At 47.7% G+C, this 13,978-nt stretch overlaps 1 protein-coding gene across 1 annotated transcript in view; it reads left to right on the plus strand.

Moving 5' to 3' along the window:
* The first annotated feature begins 231 nt into the window (after positions 1–231).
* The window catches only part of LOC121451104 (core histone macro-H2A.2), a 36,255-nt gene continuing 22,508 nt past the window's right edge, over positions 232–13,978 (plus strand). Inside the window, exon 1 of the mRNA XM_041656613.1 lies at positions 232–687. The gene's annotated coding sequence lies outside the window, so the exon portion shown is untranslated. The remainder of the gene's footprint in view (positions 688–13,978) is intronic.

Consider the following 13,978-nt stretch of genomic DNA (forward strand, 5'->3'; position numbering starts at 1 on the left):
TTTTAAAAAAATGATGCCGGGTCTTCATCCGCTAAGAAGCAAACATCTGTGCCTCCAAACACTACACAGCAGCAGACAGACAGGAGTATAAATTCTCGGGTCCTGTGGCCGCCGTCAGAGACACAGTAATGGGTTCGGTAATATTTTCAGGTCGAGCTGTATCCAAGGTGGGCTTTTTTGGCGTTCACCTTCTCATCCCATAACCGGCAGATGAACGCCCACACCTCTTTCTCCCAGCAAAGGTGGGTCGAGCTAAACGGAGCCTGTGACTGGTGACCACAAGGCCTCCGTGCAGGGCTCTAGGGAAGCGGGGTCCTCGCAGCCAACAGCTCCGCGAGGCGCAGGCCCGGCGGTTCCATCGTGACCACTGCAGAAGGACAATAGCTCATCAAGCCCCACGAAAGCCCCCGGACCCGTCGCGGAGCCTGGGCTGGCGGGGGATGAGGCTGAGCGACTCCTCCTAGAGGTGGTTATGTGGAGAAGGAGCAATCCCTTCTCCCTCCTCCTCCTCCCCCCGCTACTATCCGCGGCCCGGAGAACTGCCGCTTGCCGCCATTGACACGCACAGATACAACCCCAAGAAAGGCAGAGTCCTGCCCGACACCGGCGGCACGCGGGCCGAACCTGCGGCCGGGGATTGGCGCGCACTAGGCCACCGGGCGCCCGGAGCCCGCGGCGCAGCACCAGGTGAGCCCGCCATGCCCGTGGCATCATTGTTTCGGGGGGCGCCGGGAGTCTGGAAACAAAACCCTCTGCCCGGGCAGTGCAGGGGCCGAAGGGAGCCGCGGCGCCTCTCCCTGTAGCCCTGCGGGCGCACCCCGGTCACCGACCCACCTCTGCCACAGAAATTAATAAATCGATTTGTTCAACTTGCTTCCTCGGGAGATAAAAGGGGGGTTTGCTGAAGACGCCGCGCGTTGCCCGCAGCTGGCGAGGGGCCGAGGCACCCTGGGCCAGGCAGAGAGGATGCGGAGATGCGGGGTCCAGCGGCCCGGCTAGCGGTGCCGGGAGCTCAGGACTTCGAGGCTGCGGAGCTTAGGGCGCAGGGGAGGGAGGAGGGAGGCGCCCGGGCGCCGAGGGGACCGGGCGGGGGACGCAGGCTCGCCAGGGCCGAGGGCGCGCGACCAGGGCCTCCGGGGTGCCGGGCTGGGCGCTGGCTGACAATGGAAGAGGACGCGGAGGCGCTGGGGCGGTGCGGGCGAGGAGCCGGGATGCTGCGGGCGCCGCGGCGGAGGAGGACGCGGGGCAGAGCACTCCCCTTGGGTTCCCTTTCCGGGGCGCTCGGTGCTTCCACCGGCAAATGGCGGCCCCTGTGCAGCTCGCCCTGCCGGTCCCAGCTGCTTAATTTGGCGGGAAAATAACAATAATAATGTTATATCAAGAAGAGGGAAATCAATGTCAAGTCAAGAAAAGGTTGCACCCGCTGCCGCGGCTTGGAGTCCGCCCTGCCTCCCCGGTTGCCAGAGCACCATCCAGGTGCACCGCATCCCAACCCCGCCAGCCTCCTGATCGCTCCCCAGAATGTCTTTCCACGCCTTTCCTCATGGGGGCGCCCTCAGCTCCTGCCCTCTTTGTTCCTCTCAACAATGACCAAAGGGGCATCCAACGCCCCCAAACGCCAATTGCGCCTCCTTCTCCAGGAGCTGAGCTTTGCTCATTGTGCCTAGGAGTGAAATGGGCCACCGATGGGTCTGATTTATGCCTGGCCATTGCTGCAGCCTTTGGGCCGTAGTTCTCTTGGGTGAGGAGAGAGTTAAAGGGGCTAGTGGAAAGAAGCTGAAAAACCAATGTGTGGATTGCTGCCTGTTGGGGGACGCAATGGGAACCAGCCCAGACTGGAAAGCATTCTCCAGGTGAGCTGGCAGTCCTAGCTTCAGGGGAATTCACAGCAAGAGGCCACACACCCTAGGAGCCCTAGGGTGATCGATCCAGAGTGGTGAGCAGCGCCCTTGATCACGTGTTTATGTTGAATACAGTTGTACCCTCACTGGTTGTGCAGTCGCTGCTACTTTAAAACGGTTCAGTAGGTAAGGGGGAAAGGAAATGTTATTCAGAGCAAAATGTCTTCGCTTATATCGTTTCAAAACAAATTAAACCGTGCATAATCCCCAACCAGTCCGCTCTGTTGGCTGGACTGAAAGTTGTCCCCTACACCACAGGGAACTCTCATAACTAAATGCTTGGAGCTCCAGAATCAGCCGACTGTGCCTTTGGGTTCAGAAAGGTTGAAACGAAGGAACTGAAATATTGGAATCCCTCTGTGGGAAATTGTATCTTAATAGAATAATTCACATCAGCAAAATCTCTTTCCTGCTTCCAGATTCCCTCCTAAAATACCGTCTTCCTCTCCTCCAGTTTGTCCCACCCTGACACTGGGTGTGCCTCACCTGGCTCCACTCATCCCTTAATCTTCAGATCAGATTGACAGTCTCTGCTATTTCAGAGCTCCATAAAGAGACCTTAATCTCTGTGGATCCAGAAGGTCCTAAAGATCCCAACCGTACCCCATCTTCTGCCTTGCTGCCCCGGCTTGTTTGGCGCCTTTGGTCTTCTGTGCCGGGGTAGCTGGGACCCCCTGCTGACTATAGCCGAGACAGCCAAGCCCTGTTTTCTCTACCTCCTGCCAGGAAAGCAGGGGGTGAATTCTGTGGCAGACAGCTTTAAATGGAAGATATCAATTCCTACAGAAAGGCCCGGGCAAAGATTGAATTCTCTTAAGAATTTATTAGTATTCATAAGAAATAACCTCAAAGTTATCTTCTTGGTGAGTGCTTTTGAAAAGTGTGTGTTGTGGAGATGAGCAAAAGACGGGGATCACCAGGGATGGACCAGTCCGCATTCACTGAATTGAAACTCTTAAACAGGTCCTAGCAGGGAGAGCAACACGGATTTAAGGAAGTCAGGGTCCCACTCTCAGTGAGCGTCCTACTGCAGGTCTAGGAGATACTAAAAATAAAAATGCAGGCAGTGCGAGGGGAAAAGTGTTATCGTTTATGCTCTTTGGAACTTGGGTACCTTCTACTGCCTAGAGGTGTGAGTGTCTATAGAGACAATGTGGCACTATTTTAAAAAAATTAGTGTGTGTGTGTGTGTGTGTGTGTATGGGCACGCATTGCCACGGTACCCATGTAGAGGTCAGAGGACAGTGCCAAGTGCCAGCCCTTGCCTTCCACCCTGTTGAGACAGGCTCTCTGCTTTTTTACCCACCATGGAGGCCAGGTAAGCTAACTCTCGGGCTTCTGGTAGTTCTGGCTCTGCCTCCCATTTCTCTGAAGAATGACTGGGATTGCAAATACTCTTTCCACTGGTCAGGCTTTGATGCAGGCTCAGGGATTTGAACTCGGGTCCTCATGTTTTTGTTTCAAGAGCTTTTCCCCATGGAGCCATCTCCCTAACCTTGAGCTTGGCGTTATTAAATATGTAATACTCACATGCTACAAAGTAGCAGTTCATTTCTTCTTCTGATATTGTTATAGTGTGTGTGTGTGTGGCATGTGTGTGGAGATCAGAGGGCAACTTACCCAAGTTGGTTCTCATCTTCCATGATGTGGGCCCTGGGGATCAAACTCAAATTATCAGGCTTGACAGCAAGCACCTTTACCTCTAAGCCATTTCCATAGTACTCCATGTCTTCGTGTATATTTCCCTGAAGCAGACATGTGTGCTCTGTGTGTGCAAACACTCATGGCAGAGTTGAGGTAGTTTCAACACTTAGAAGACACCTTAACAGCCAGCAGTGAGGACGCTACATGGTCCCTCACACATGCACATTCTAGAATACTACACAGCAGTTAGAAAGAATAGAGCCAGTGTATATATACAGAGAAAAATCACCAAGACACTATTAATAATGAAAGAAAAGGGCAAATTGTGGGCTGCAAAATGAAACTATAGACTTCTGTAAATTAAAATGCCATCTAAATGGGTCGAAAGTGTGAAGAGGATATTTGAAGGACCATGAAGAGCTTTGGGTCACAGCTCTGGAGGCTGGTATGACCTTTGACATTGTACACATTGTCCAAGCAGTTTGTGGATTGCTTGGACAGGAAGGAGATGCAACTAGTCATTTGGAAATAATATAAGATAATATGTATAAAAAGCCACAAAATGCTACAGTTTTTCAGGCTGGAAGGGAGGAACAGGACTAGGCTTCCTAAGAAGGTGGTGGGATTGAATGGAAGTGGTTGAGTGACCAGGTAAGAAGTGCTCCCTCAGCTTCTCCATCTCCAACAAGATTTTATGTGCTATCTCAGCAAGGCTGAGTCCAGGCCTATCCAGCTTCCCATTGAAGGATGACAAAAAAAAAAAAAAAAAAAAAAAAACCACAATGCTTTTCATCAGAATGATTCTCCAAACAGGTTCATGAGAAATTTAGGAGGAGGGGAGAAATAGGAGAAAGAAGTAGGGGGTGTTTGCTTGGTTTCATGACAGGGTGTCATGTAGCCCAGACTGGTCTTGAACTCTCTATAGAGCCAAGAATGGTCTTGAACCCCAGATCCTCCTGCCTGTACCACCCAGACTCTGGGTCACACGCGTACAGCGGCACACCTAGTTCATGCAGTACCGAGACCCAAATCCAGAGGTCCATAATGCTAGGAAAGCCCTCTGCCAGCTGAGCCCCACCCCAACCTGGAGTCCTCTAGCAGCCCTGGAAGCTACTGTTTTCAGAAACAGCTAGAAGGCAGGGGGTTTCTCTTGGGGATTAAATTGGACAGGAAGATGGGTATTGGAAAAGGTATTTCATTTCACAAAATGCAGAGGAAACCTGAAAATGCCTTTGTAAAGGAATTAAAAAATATTCATACTATGTTTTAGTGTGTGCATGGCGGGGTGGGGAGGGCAGGCAGAAGACAACTTTCAAGCGTCCTGAGCGTCCTCCTTCTTAGGGGTCCCGGGGCTAGAACTCAGGTCTTTAGACTTTGCGGCAATCACCCTTCCCCACCTAGCCATCTTGATGGTTTTAAAAAATGCTTTGGTAGCCACACATTTCAGTGGTTTCTTTTGACGTACTCACTCACTTAAGGGATACTTACTGTCACCTATGTCTCTAGCACGCCACAAGGAGTTGTCAGGGCTACAACCGAGTGAAACAGAAAGGAACCCACGAACTGGAGGGTGTAGCTGTGGCAGGACTTTTCCTAACTCCCGAAAACTGTCGTCTGACTGCCATACAAAGACTGCAGCACACACAACAACAACAACACCACACATACACACTCATGGATGAATAAATGTAATTTAAATTTTTTTGTAATTTTTGCTTCTTTTGAGGAAACAAATCAAAGAGTTCATGTTGAGGGCCAATGAGTAGACTCGGTGGCCAAGGAGCTTGCTGCCAAATCTGATGGCCTGACTGATCCCGTGGTGGAAGGGGAGTTCCGGGTCTTGCAGATTATCCTTTGGTCTCCACATGCACGTCGTGGTACATGCATGAATACACACACGCATGCACATGTACACGCAAACATATAGTGTGATAATTAAAAAGCAGGAATTTAAAAGTTCGTGTTTGATGGCGTATGCACTGCCAGTCTAGCTCTATTCTGAGCACTTGATATGAATGAACTTACTTAGTTCTGACCATGGCGCCACAGATCGTTGATGTTACGATCCCAGCCCTTCAGAAAAGAAAGCAAAGGCTGAGGATGTGCCAAAGGACTCCAGCCCAGGAAACCTGCCAGCACGCTCTATCTGTGTATTAAAAAAGAAAAAGGAAAAAAAAAGTGCTTGTAGTTCAGTGATTCCGTGCTGATTTATGCAGACTTTTTTCAAGTATGAAAATTTTTATTTATAAAACTTATTTGCATCCCTGCCGGGAAACTCCTCCCATGCTGTGACAAATGAAAGATAAAGAGAATCCGAGGGAGCCACTGAGCACTTGGCTCTCAACTGTCGTGTCACGGAGTATTAAGTGAGATGAATCTGGTGGTGTCTCTGAAGCCCTCGCTGTTCGTTTATCCATCTCGGCATCCGTCATACTTTGCCTGATTTATTTGACTGGCATTGCCAATTTGGGCCTTGGGTGGAGTAAGTAATTCAAGTCAAAATTCCCATGCTGTGACACGAATAGGTGCTAGACGCGCACACAGACACCAGCCTGGGGATGCCACTTCTGCTAATTTCCCGATGTCACAGAGTCACTAAGCTGGTCTTTAATGTTGGCATTTATTTCTTGTGGGTATTTATGTGTGTGGGTGTGCACATGCTACTGCATACATGGACCACATGTATGCAGAGGACATGGTTGCAGAGGACTGAAGAGGCTGAAGAGGACTGGTATGCAGGGGACATTTCCCTCCTCCCCCATGCGTGTCCCGGGGATCACACTCAGTTTGGCAGACTTGGCAACAAGTACCCTTACCTGCCTAGCCATCTTGCCAGCCTTAGCCATATTCTTTTAACCTAAAATTATAATACTCAATCTGCCTCAAAATTTGAGGGTTGTTTCTGGATATAAGACATGATTCTAGGGGCGTAGCTCAGATGCCTAAAATATGGTTGTTTCCATAAGAATTAGGCAAAAACCTAGTAAGTTCAAATCCGAATCTTCTGTGCCCCAGGCCTATGCATGCAGGGCAGTACTATAAGTGGTTTATGTACAGAATATTGTAACTTATAATTTCCCCAACCCTTGCTGCTCAATAAAGCATAAAATTAAATAGTGGTGTGGCCCACAGAGAGGTCAAGGCCAATAGCTTCTGCAATAGATGCCATAAATGTTTAGGTCAGAGGATAATTCAGCGCCTTCCCCATCAGCACCGGAAAGTTACAAATTGAGTATTCTCACGGAATTTCAATCAAGAGATAATCCATTCATATATTCCTCTGCGTACCATCAGCTGGATTCTTTGTATGTGTGTGTGTGCGCACATGTGGTGTCTGTATAACTACATGTTTGCAGGTGTGTTTGTGTGAGTGTATATGTCAGGCCAAAGGTTTATTTGTGGTGTGTGTGTGTGTGTGTGTGTGTGTGTGTAAATAGAGGCCATAGAGGCCAACTTGCAGGAGTTGATTCTCTCCTTCCACACCATGTAGGCTCCAGAGATGGAACTCAGGTCATCAGGATTGGCACCAAGTGCCTTGACCAGCCCCAATCCCATGACTCTTGTTTTGTTTTTGTTTTCTGAGACAGTATCTCTCTATGTAGTCCTGCCTAACCTGGCACACACTTTGTAGACCAGGCTGTTCTTGAACTCAGAGAGCTCCGATTATGTCTGCTTTCCCTGCTGTTGAGGTTAAAGATGTGTAACCATGCCCAGCACACCAACTGATTCTCTTAAGAAAATGCTAGGCTGGGTGGCCAGTGAGCCCCAGGGAGCATCCCATCTCTACCTCCCCATGCCACATCGCATCTGACTTTTTACATGGGCTCTGGGAATACAAACTCTGGTCCTCATGCTTGCAGACTGAGCCATCGCCTTAAACAGAATGTGTCCTTTAGCTGTTGTCTGATTTTTTTAACTTTATTTAACTTTATTTCATGCACATTGGTACAACAATGTCAGATTCTCTGGAACTGGAGTCACAGACAGCTGTGAGCTGCCATGTGGATGCTGGGAATTGAACCCGGGTCCTCTGGAAGAGCAGTCAGTGCTCTTAACCACTGAGCCATCTCGCCAGCCCAGCTGTTGTCTGATTAACAAGGTGTATCATTGTCCTGGTGGGTGGGGACCAAACCATGCTGGTGCTCAGTGAAGTCGACTTTTCAGGCCGGTTTTTCTTTTCTGTGGCTATAAACAAGAAACAGTGACTTTGAAAGAAAGCTCCCTGGGTGCGGCCAGCTTTTCCTGGTGTCACTGGTTGTATCAGGTGATGCTCATGTAGGCTCCTGGGTCCAGTGTCTGTGGAACATCTTTTCTGGGGAAAGCCTCAGCGATCAGCAGGTGCAACGTTCTCTGTTAGAACTCTACAGAGTTCTCAAGCACCTCGCTCCCCTTCCAGCTAGGACAGCCCCCTCCCATCTTGTTCTCTTATGAGAGTTCCTGTAAGCTTTCGCTCAAGCCAAAGAAAAATTTTAAAGAATCTATTGATTTGGTCCACAGCTCTACCACCATTGGGTCTCTGTGGGCAGCAGAGGGAATGATGTGGCAAAACCCATGGGAGTTTCACTGGTGCCAGCATTTGGGGACTGGGGGGGTGGACAGGGGCACACACTGTAATCTGCCACCTGCCAACAGCCCAAAATGCTGCAACAGAAAGAAAAGCCCCAGTGCTGGAGAGATGGCTCAGAGGTTAAGAGCACTGGCTGTTCTTCCAGAGGTCCTGAGTTCAATTCTCAGCAACCACATGGTGACTCACAACTGTCTGTAGTGAGATCTGGCGCCCTCTTCTGGTCTGAAAGCATGCATGCCAGCAAAGCACTGTATACATAATAAATAAATAAATCCTGTATTGGAAAAGAAGGGAGGAAAGGAAGAAAAGAAGGAAGGAAGGAAAGAAGGAAGGAAGGACAGCCCCAGCCACTTCTAAGGGAAGGGAAAGAGAGTAGGGAGGTGTGGGTGGAAAGGAGTGGGTGAGGGATCTCCACAGCTGCTGCCTGTGTTCAGTTAGACTGTTGGCATGAGCGCAGATGTCAGGTGTCTGTGTCTGCCTTGGTGGATCAGGTAGCACCAGCAACCTGCGACCCTCACCCCAAGCCCTGAGCAGCTGGCCGATCTTGAATCAGACGACACCAGTCCCCTTCCTAGAGAAGCCCAAAGGGTGCTGCTTGTAGGAAACTCCATTACTAGTTGGAATTGATCAGATTTTGAGGAAATGACAGTTAACCCAGACAAATCCCATTTGTCCATCTCAAGCAAGAAGGCAAGCAGTGGCTAGGCTAAACACACTGAAGTTTTTCTGTTTGCTTGTTTGTTTGTTTGTTTGGTTGGTTGGTTGGTTGGTTTTTGTTTCCCATCAATAAATAGATTCAAGGCTAGGGAGGTGTCTCCATGAATAAAGGTGCTTACCCTTTGGAAGCTTCATGACCTGAGCCTCAGGAACCCATGTGAAAGTGGAAGGAGAAAACAGCCCCCCGTAGAGCTTCCCTCTTGGCTTCCTAGGGCATATACCCCCATAGAACACACACTAATAAATAAACAGATCCAAAAGGCAAACTCGCTCCTCTTCTGGGTGACTTTCATCTGAGGTGCATTTTTAGCTCAGATTCAAACGAAATAAAATTACTAGCCATCTTTCATCCAACTAATACCATTAAGGGCCAAATGTATTTATATTAAAACAGCATATGGAGAGCTGGGAAGAAATAAACACAGCCACAATTTCTGCTTTTCTCTTGTTTAAAAAAAAAAAAACAACCATAGCTTGGGTTCAACAAAGACAAGATAAACGTGTTGAAAGTCACCATGTGCAACTAGGGAGATGGCTCAGAGAGTGAGTGAAGTATTTACCATGCAGGCACAAGGACCTGAGCTTAATCCCCAGAACCCCGCCCCCCCCCCCAAAAAAAAGCCAGAATCTGTACTAGAGAGATGGCTCAGAGGTTAAGAGCACTTGTTGCTCTTCCAGAGGACCCGGGCTTGATTCTCAGCCTCTGCAAGGCAGCTCACAACTGCCTGTGATCTGGCCTCCATGGCCACTGCACGCAGACCAAATACCCATACACATAAAATAAAAATAAATACCTCTGCTGGGCGGTGGTGACTCACGCCTTTAATCCCAGCACTTGGGAGGCAGAGGCAGGTGGATTGCAGTGAGTTTGAGGCCAGTCTGGTTTACAAAGCAAGTTCCAGGATAGCCAGGACTATTGCACAGAGAAATCCTGTCTCGAAATACATTCACACATACATATATCTTTAAAACAAAAGACAGTGGCTTGGTGGTGCATGGTTGTTATCCGTGTCCTGGGGAGGTGGAGACAGTGGATCCCTGGGGCTTGTTGGCCAACCACCGTCATCAAATAAATGAGTCCTGGGCCAGGAGACCATGCGGGTCTCAAAAAACAAGATGGACATCTCCTGAAGTTAACTTCGGGCTTCCACATGCATTTGTGCACACACACCCACACACTTGCATGCATGCATGCACACACACGTGCCCCCCACACACACACACAAATTCACCCACAGGAGGCTTCATCTCTCCCGATGTTCTCTGGAATGACCCAGGTGGCCCTAGTTCTCTGCCTCTGAGTTACAGAGCGCACACGAGCCTCCCCCTCGATAGCACGAATGGAAATGCATTTTTTTAAGAAGGGAGCGATTTGTCTTCCGATAGTATAATTAAAATCAATTGGATTAATGCTGGCTTTTTATGTTTATGGTTGGTTAATTCGGTTAATTTGATCCTCCTGTCATTTTGATAAAGCCGCATTTAGTGTTGCTTTTTACATGATAAATTGGTGCTGTACTTTAATGTATGTGACAATGAAATTATTGACTGTTCTCAGTCACTCAAAGATGGTCCTGGAAGAGAATGGCGTGGAAAGTATTACTTGTGCAGTAATGGCTTGCCCTCAGAGCTCCTAAATGGACGTGTAATAGAGCTAGTGATGTAGCTAGTATCCCTGAAAATGGGTTTTACAGCTACATAGTAATGCTAACAAACTGTTATTGTCTTAATACAATACTCAGGATAAGACACCAAACTATGTTAGAATTCTATTAGGTGGGAGCTGTCAAGAGGCTCTGCTTCCTGTTTCATCCCCTCTGAAATGCAGTTCTGCATAGAGTTAGTATATTTATATTGAATTCCTTTATGTCCTATTTTATCTCATTTGATTCTCCCAGAGGACATTTTTGAACTGACAGAAAAAAAAGCTACTGCATGGTGGCGTCTGCTTCATTTTTTTCATAAATATTTACAATCTACAATATTCTGGAGCACAATACCACAGAGGAGGGAAATGCCACAGGTACTAAAGGAATTGTAACACCGTCTACTGATCCGTCGGGGACAATGCTGGGAGTTTCGTGTTTGAAAGTGTCTCAAAAAACAGTGTTTAAAAGGTTTTTAAGAATTTGTTTTCATCATTGAAAGACAGTACAACGTGTTATTTCTTGCTTCCAGATAACAGAGGTGAATGTTTGACTTGTATAGTTCTGAAGCAAAGAATTTCAAAAGAGAATTTTAACAGTATCAGGATTCTAGGTCCTTTGGCAAGATGATGTAGACACATGAACAGAGTCACCTGGGACATGATGGTTGCAGTGACTGTATCCAGCCTCCACCCTTTCCCTCTCCTGCCGCCAGTCTTCTCCAAAGCCCTCAGCTGAGGATACTGAGGATGGAGTTCATTGGTGGTCCAACAATTGGTTATCCAATACTAAATGGTTGGCCCTGAAAACATACACATAAGAGACATTATATAGACTGAGCCTTTATGCATTTAGGAATATGCACGCAAACACATACATATATCCACAATAGTTAAAGAAAATGAGGCCATGAATTTGGAAGAGAACAAGGTGAGGAGTAATTGGAAGGGTTGGGAGGGAGGAAAGGGAAGGGTGGAAATGACATAATTATATTATAATCGCATAAAATAAAAAAATTAAGCAGGGTAGAGTTCATTGGTGGAGCAGTTGCCTAGTATTGCCAGTTGTCTGAGTCTGTACACACACACACACACATACACACACACTAAAACCCTGTCGATGGCTCAATGGTTAAGAGGACTGACTGCTCTTCCAAGGGACCTGGATTCAGTTTCCAGCACCCACATGGCTGCTTACTAATGTTGTCTGTAACACCAGTCCCAGGGGATCTGACACCCTCTTCTGGCCTTTCTTGGTACTGCATATGCATGGTGCGCGCGCGCACACACACACACACACACACACACACACGTAGACAAAACACCCATACACATAGAAAAATTTCGTTTGAAAAAGTAACAGAGAAGAAATGATAAATGCCTTTTGGAAGAAGTGTAACTTTTCTTCCTCCTCCTCCTCCTCCTCTTCTGTTTATCACATGCCTATTTGTGTGCTGGAAATGACAGAGGTTAAACCTAGGTTGTCAAGCTTTGTGGCACGCACTTCCAGCCGCTGAGCCATCTCTCAGGCACCCAGTTTTTTTAGAGGCACACTGTTAGGTAGCCCAGGCTGGCCCAGAACTCACTATGGGGCCTACAATGATGATGAATTCCTGATCCTCCTGCCTCCACCTCCTAATGCTGGCATAACAGTATTTCTGGCTGGTGAACCCAGCTTGGAAGTGTCATTGTCGTTTAAGAATTTCGCAGATCTCATGGGCAAATCAGCTTTTAGAAATGAATGTGTTGGTGAAGAAGCTGAGCTCAGCTGTCTTCTGAGTGGATGGTGACTTCATGTGAAAAGAGTGAGATTATTTTTATTTGTTTGTTGGTTGGTTGGTTGATTGATTGTTTTTTCGAGACATGGCTTCACTGCATAGCCCTGGCTGTACTGAAACTTGTTCTGTAGATCAGACTAGCCACGAACTCACAGAGAGCCATTGTCTCTGCCTTCCGAGTGCTGGGACTAAAGGTGTGTGCCAACTCTACCCTGCTTAGTTTTTTTATTTTATGCGATTATAATATAATTATGTCATTTCCACCCTTCCCTTTCCTCCCTCCCAACCCTTCCAATTACTCCTCACCTTGTTCTCTTCCAAATTCATTGCCTCATTTTCTTTAACTATTGTGGATATATGTATGTGTTTGCGTGCATATTCCTAAATGCATAAAGGCTCAGTCTATATAATGTCTCTTATGTGTATGTTTTCAGGGCCGACCGTTTAGTATTGTATAACCAATTGTTGGACTCTTCCCTGGGGAGCCCCATTTCTTCTGCTCTAACCATCCCCGAGTTGCCTGTGGGTTTTGGGGGGTTTTTTTTGGTTTTTTGAGACAGGGTTTCTCTGTGGTTTTGGAGCCTGTCCTGGAACTAGCTCTTGTAGACCAGGCTGGTCTCGAACTCACAAAGATCCGCCTGCCTCTGCCTCCCAAGTGCTGGGATTAAAGGCGTGCGCCACCACCGCCCGGCTTGCCTGTGGTTTTTTTATGTAGGGTTGAGGCCTCATGAGCTTTCCCCTTCTGTTTTGGGATGTCTGTTGGTGTTGTCCTTGTTTAGGTCACGTTAGTTAGTCATGCAGATGAGACTTCATATGCATAATGTTTATAGGAGACACACTCCCTGATCCTCTGATTCCCACACTCCTTCCACCCCCTCCTCCACAATAATCCCTTAGCCTTAGATGCAGGAATCGTTTGGTTGGTTGGTTGGTTGGTTTTGGTTTTTGAGACAGGGTTTATTTGTGTGTAGCCTGGAATTCGAGGTGTAGACCAGGCTGGTCTTGAACTCACAGAGATCCGCCTGCCTCTGACTGGGAGTGCTGGGATTAAAGGTGTGCACCACCACCTGCCAGGTGCAGGAACTGTAGTTAGAGATGTATCCATTGGAACTCAGATCCACAGCCTTCACTTTCATTGGCTGTTGTTTTCTGGAATGATTCTTGTTTGTTGCTCCTTGGTGAGGTTTTTTTTTTTTTTTTTTTTTGAGGATTTTCCACACTGACTACACAAGGTTTATTGAGGTCCAAGTTACAGTACTGCAGACAGTGAGGGCAACATTAATGCCATAGTTTGTGTATTAAATAAGGTGTCTTTAAAACAGAAACCCACATATAACAAAGCCGTGGAGCTGGGGTGCTGTTCAGTGGGCTGGTGCTCACTTAGCACATCCGAAACCCTGGCTTCTAGCCTTAGCACACTGAACAAGACATAACTACAGGTGTTCGTCATCTTACAGATGGGATATGCCCCTATGGCCCTACAGTAAGTTGAAGATAGCCCAAGTAGGTGTTTGTCATCTTACAGATGGCTTATGTTCCAGTAGCTCTATAATAAGCTGAAGATAGCCCTTGAATTCACCTACACTCTCCAGAACGCCATTTCAGCAGCATGGAATCAGAACAGTGCTGCTTCCTCCTCCCCTGTGACCACAGGGCAAGCTGGGAGCCGTAGTACGCTACAGTCCAGCAACACAAGCAGACATCCAACTGCATCATCGCTTGCCTG

This window comes from Microtus oregoni, unplaced genomic scaffold (assembly GCF_018167655.1).
Source record: "Microtus oregoni isolate MIOR12 unplaced genomic scaffold, Mior012 000007F_ref0000211, whole genome shotgun sequence".
Lineage (NCBI taxonomy): Eukaryota > Metazoa > Chordata > Mammalia > Rodentia > Cricetidae > Microtus > Microtus oregoni.